The sequence below is a fragment of the Cyanistes caeruleus genome, chromosome 1, assembly GCF_971803275.1.
Source record: "Cyanistes caeruleus chromosome 1, bCyaCae1.hap1.1, whole genome shotgun sequence".
In the NCBI taxonomy this organism is placed as follows: Eukaryota; Metazoa; Chordata; class Aves; order Passeriformes; family Paridae; genus Cyanistes; species Cyanistes caeruleus.
Genome location: NC_141701.1, coordinates 121,491,216 through 121,497,215, shown reverse-complemented (window position 1 = coordinate 121,497,215; position 6,000 = coordinate 121,491,216). Strand labels below are relative to the sequence as shown.

The 6,000-nt window shown below is 43.9% G+C and overlaps 1 protein-coding gene across 9 annotated transcripts in view; it reads left to right on the top strand.

Moving 5' to 3' along the window:
* Nucleotides 1–338: 338 nt before the first annotated feature.
* The window catches only part of DNAH11 (dynein axonemal heavy chain 11), a 42,317-nt gene continuing 36,655 nt past the window's right edge, over nt 339–6,000 (top strand). For 7 of the 9 annotated variants that reach the window (XR_015277339.1, XR_015277337.1, XR_015277342.1 and 4 more), the window contains exon 1: nt 339–442. The gene's annotated coding sequence lies outside the window, so the exon portion shown is untranslated. Of the gene's footprint in view, nt 571–6,000 lie in introns of all 9 variants that reach the window. The other 2 variants (XR_015277340.1, XM_086854348.1) reach the window with 1 other exon arrangement.

Sequence of the window (6,000 nt, the reverse complement as noted above, 5' to 3'; positions counted from 1 at the left end):
CTTGATCTGGAGCCCCGAGCGGGAGCTGGAAATCTGTGTGCTCTGCTTTATGTCTAACCACTCCTGCCGGAGGCGCTGCCCTGGCATCCCCAGGGCGCTGAGGAGCAGGTACGGGCAGGCAGTAAACAGTTAATTTATGCACTTTTGTACCTATCTGGGGAGAGAGATGCTGAGACAGGGATTCGCGTTTCACCGTTCCCTGCGGCGCGGAGGAGGATGCACCAGTGCTGCTCCGTAGGGGCTCCAGGCTGTAAACGGTCCGGAATTCCCTCAGATCCCGCCGTGCTGTCGTGCCCTCCGCCCCCGGCCCCTCCCGCTCGGCTCCGCCGCCCGCCCCCGGGGCCGTCCGGGCGGGGGGACCGGGCCGCCTCCGCTCCGCCGGCCCCGCGCTGCGCCGGCGGGCAGGGGCCGGGGAACACCATCCCCAGGGAGACGGGACGCGGTGAGCTGGGGCTCGGGACGGGGAGGCGAGGGGTGTGTGTGTGGAGGCAATAAATGTCTGAGCCGGCGGCAGCGGAGCTGCGTCCCGAGCCCTCAGCGCGGCTCCCCAGGCGGCAGCGGCAGCGGCAGGTGAGCGGGGCCGCCCTGACCCCCTGTCCCCGGCAGAGCTCCCCTTTTCCCAGCAGAGCCCCTTTTCCCAGCAGAGCCCCTTTTCCCAGCAGAGCCCCTTTTCCCGGCAGAGCCCCTTTTCCCGGCAGAGCCCCCCTTTTCCCGGCAGAGCCCCTTTCCCTTGTCTCCTCGGTCCCGCCGGCGGCCGCCGCGGGTGCCTCCTGCCGGCCCATGGAGAGCTTTCCTCAGGGAATTCCAGAGCGTGTTCTTTCCCCCTATGCCGGGGTGGGATAGTGGGAAAATGCAGCGGGGTTGCGTTCCTTATTTTCAGTTCTGAAGGGTTTGTTATTTTGAAAACCTGAAGAGCGACCAGCAGCCAAGTCAGTGAGAATGTCGTCTCTCGATGGATTTTAGCGTCGGTCTGAAACAAAAAAGTTTTTTGGTTGTTTTCTTGAGGGAACAGGAGTTGGACAAAACCTCAAGCTGATTCTACAGCCTTGGTTTGACCAGCAGAGCAGATTCAAAAATTAATTATTTGTGCACCTTTTCTTTGCATCACTGTGAGGCTCCACTTGTATCTCTTATCCAGTAAGCTGGATGCATTTTAAGAACAGTTTAACTTTAATAGAAACCAAGAGGTAGAAATACTGATGCTTTACAGTGTCAATCGTCTTCCTGCCCTCTCCTCCCTTGACTGTGTACGGTTTTGAAGATCTGTGCCATTTACTTAGACAAAGGTCATTGATTTCTCTGCTGTACTGGCTCTGTGACATCTATGTTGAGAACTAGAAATACAAGAACTGTGTAAATCTCGGTCCCAGTTAAAATCTTTATAGCAAATGAGTTGTTTTCATGACCGTAGTGTCCAACAGGGAAATCTGTGAACGCTTTAGTTGTGGAAAGCACAGCTCCCCTTCCCCCTCCCGTCCTTCTACCAATGGAGTCATGCTTATGCTATGGCAGGGATTCCTGCTATTTCTTACCTCCAGCTGCTGACCTATGCCATGAGTAGGCTGACCTTCTCAGAGGAGATTATTCCTCTGCTGGGGAGCTGTCTCTGTCCCTCTTAGCCCTCTACCCTACACCATTCAGTGGGCTACAGCCTCATTTCAGGAGTCACTTAATGCTGTATATGCCTGTTGGTGTGACAGAATTACCCAGTTTCTTGTTGGTAAGGTCCCAGACAGCTCTCAGTTTGGCCTGTACTCAGTAATGGCTGTTAATTCTTTCAGGTAGGATAAAAGCAGCTTTCTCCAATGAAAATTTCAGTGCTGTGTTTCTGAGCAAGCAGAGCAATTCACAGCAACTTGCAGAGCTGCCAAGTCATTAAATACGGAGCCCTGGCAAAGAAGATTCTGAAGAGTTAGTTTATTTTTGGACATGAAGACACAATTTATGATGAAATTACGCTGTCAGAAATATTTTTCCAGTTCTCACTAACTTAAAGAGTCAAGTATACACAGTTGAATGGAGCTAAGTCTGTGAGAGCCTTGTCTCTCCTAAATGCAACTTGCTGGTATCTGGGAGGAGGACCCTGGTTCTATATCTGTTACCTACCAATCAGGCTCTCTGGAAGATAAGACTATATGGATTTTTGGCAGAGCAGAGATGACTAAATGTGATTATGTATATTAAAATATGGCACTGATGAAAGGTGTTAAGGCATATCCAGGGATGGTTTTCAAAAGATTACGTGTATGATCATATTTCCAATCCCAGAGGCTTGGGAAAGGTCACTGAATATCCATAGGGAAAAGCAAGTTTAGGAGGAAGAACAAGGAATATGTATGTTTGTGCAGTATAGGTTCTCTGGAAAACATTTTTTTGGATTTGAAACTTTCCTATTTATATGTGATGTTTTCTTCACTCTGTCCAAACTAAACATGCTGAGGTTCTGACTTCTATTATGCATCATTTGTTGGAGAGCTCTGATGGGCAGCTGGAGCCCTCCTCATCTTTTGTCTGTCTAAAGAGAAATGTGGCAGTGGAATTGTCAAACCAATAACCCACACATCACTTGATTTGGGTGCCACATGAGGTGGTGCAGAAGGCTGTCTGTGCTATGAGGAACACCACAGAGTGCCTCGGCATGGAGAGCAGCAGCAAGGACCTCCAGTTTGGAGAGCTGGCTCAAACACTGCTCCAGCACACAGTGGTCTTCATAGAAGAGGTTTTTATATTTGAATACTTGTGATAAAGCAGGAAAAAAAAGAGAAAATAAGAAGAGAATGATATTTTAACTGGCACCAGAGACAGCTTATGCAAAATAGCTCTTATTAAAATGCCTCCTTAAAAAAAGTAGCTATCCTACTTCTAACTCAATCATCAGAAGTGACTTGGAGCTGGAGGCTTAGCTCTGTGCAGCATGTCACTCTTCCTTTCTTTTTGTTGCCTTTTGTATAATGGATGTGACTGCTGTCATCTGAACTGTTTACTGCATGAAGAATAAATTCTTCCTTGTGCTCAAGTCTCCAGAGCCATCCCCAGTACGGTGCAAGGTGATGTTCTTCTTGTCCAGGGTTCGTCACTGTGAAAGATGAGGCATGAGTCACCTCCCCCGTGGGCAGTGATGAGTAACCGCCTCTCCTTTGGGAGCAACAACGTGGAGCTGCCACACCAGCAGCTGGGCACACAAGGAATCATCACCTCAGATCAGCTCTCTGATGACTATATGATGTAAAAGCAGTTTAGTAAGTTGCAAGATTAAAGACTTTTACAGCTCATAAAAGAGGAAAGCTCATAAGAAGGTAATAAGAGAAGGAATATTTAATTTTGCACGAGTCTTCCTAAAAGTGCACTGCTTCTGAAATGTAAATCATTAAAGATTTGTATACAAGATTTCATAATGTGTCATGTAAGAGTTATTAGGATTAAACTATAAAAGCAATTACTTGTATAAGATTTTCTTAAAGAGAAGCACCTTCTTCTAGTGTACATGTCATAAAGCTCTTTAGAAATCTCTTGCCTTATTAACAATATGTAGAAGACACTTAGAATTAGGAGCAGGTACAAAATGTTCAGGGCAATTTAAGTGTTGTAAATGTTTTGGGACTAACATGAAGTATTTAGTTTTCAGCTTTTCAACTGAGTCTATATGAACACTTAGAAGAAAAAAGAGAGATAGAGAGAGAGGGAGAGAGAGAGAGACTGTAAACCAGACCAGACTCCTATCTTTGCAATAAAATTTCCCTTAAAACTGCTTAGGAAACTCTTCCTTATAGCAAAGGTGGATTTACACTTGGTACAGAAAGGCAGCATCATGGATTAAAGGTTTTGTACCTGGTTCTTTCCAACTCTCGAGTCGTGCCTCTGGTCCTGATCTTGACTCTTTTGGTTTCTTTTCCAAAATGTTGAGGTTTGGCTCACAAAAATAACATGTTTTTAAATGTAAATACTTCAGTTCTGTGGAAAATTTTCTGATGTACAGATGCAGGTCCAAATTTTGGCTGGAGGGAGAAGAATGTACTGGTCCATGTCCATAGCTCAGGCTTGGGGAAACCCAAATTTAAGACCAGGAAAGCCAAACAGGTTTTACAGAACAGTTTTTAATTATTACTCCTGCATTTTTATGGAAGAAAATGAAGTTTCAAAGAGGGAATGAATGTGTGTGCCATTTATGCTGCAGTATTACAGATATTGTGTGTAAATACCAATGGCAATGAAAGGAAGATGAGAAGTATTCTTTTTGTCTGCTAGTACTTTGTTAGCAGCGTTGGGATTTCAGGCTGGTGATTATCTTTTCAGTTTGATCCTGAGAGGCAGCAGTTATGAATAGGGGCAGGGATGGAACCACAACTCCCCCGCCGAGACGGAAATCTCTTCCCGATTGAAGCCCGCGACAAAACTCCCATCAACATCAAAGCAGAAAGATTTCAAGCACAGCAACCTGAATGCATCTGAAATCCACTGTTGGGCAGCTTGGAAAGGTCAAGGTTTATTTCAAAGATTAGTAGGGGAAAGAAAAAGACTGAGAGCAAATCATGCTAGCATAAAGAGAAGAGGAAGTTGGCAACTAACTTCACAGTTCATTGCTAAATCTGTGTTTATTAAGGAAGGTAATTTTTGTGAAAACTGATACAGGCATTCAGCTGGCTTAGGTGTTTCCGCTTCAAATGAGAATGGGATTATTTTTTTCCTTGTTTTGATGTTAGGGAAACAATTATATAAGACTTAGTTGTCACAAGTGGTATCTATAGCACTATTGTGGCTGTTTACTTAACTAGCATATTCTGCAAAGAGAATTCAGAGTTTCCCAGATTACCTGCTAAAGTTTGTGTCTTATGCATATCATAACTTTCAATTTCCATGTGTTTGTGTTATTAAAAACAAATGTAAACAACAAAATATTTGTCATCACAGAGTGCTTAAAAATTTATTTTAAAATATTTTAAAACCTTTTGCAAAGGAAATAATGAAAGAGAAGTAAAAGGTTTTGATATGAATTTACTGCTCACTCTGTATACAGAAGGAGTTTAATTTAGAACTTTGGTATTTAAATCAAGTAGTGACATCTCATAACATGGCTTTAGTGTTGAAAAACAGGAAAATAACCCCCCACAATGACAATTTTTCTCCATTTTTCCATACTGGAGCAAATCCAAACCCTATCAGATTTATGAAGTCTGTGAAGTTTAAGGAGTTTATTGTGTTAAGGAAGTATAAATTACTTCATAAAGCCACAAATGAACTCGTTAAATAAATGTCTGCCTTGTGAGTCTCTTGGGAGCACACAGGCAGTGTAAGGCATGCTCTCCTCACGGATGAGATGGGAACTGACCAGTGTGACAGATGTCAAGAGGCTTTTAGGAGGGGAGGATGGGCTGAGCAAGCAGACTTCTGCTGCCCTGGAGCAGCTGGTGGTGCTCAGGGGCAGGCTAGGATGGAGCCTGAGCTTCAAGGTGCTGGAGAAACTGTTTGTTACTCTATCAGGCCCTAATAAATTAGATTTTTGGGAGAAGGATGATGGTTAAAGCAGATAAATAGAGGTGCTGTGGTTTCCATCGTAGCTTCTCCAGCTTTTTTTTGCCCACTTACTTACCTGTTGCTTTGCAATTTTTACTCACTTAATGCATATGCTGAAGTTGCTCTTGTGCTGTTCATGTCTTCACTGTCAAAACAAGTTAACTGCACCATGAGTTTGTAACTACTTCTGCAAAAGCAGACTTGTATTGCTCTTTTCCTTATTGCCTCCTTTTGTGTTATTTTTCAGTTTCTTGTTTGTGAGTCACTGGCACAGAAAGGAATCAGTGGGACACATTATGGATGTAGCAGCACATCTTAAGCTGCACAGGGACCTAGAACTGAGTTCATAGCAAGGGTTCATCTTCCTGAATTCTGTAACTCAAAGGTTACTTGTCAGTTTTGATGTTTGGCACTGAATGATGTTTTAAAGTATTTTTTTGGTACAATTAATGTATTTTAAACTGTAATTGTTTGGTCATATTGAAATAT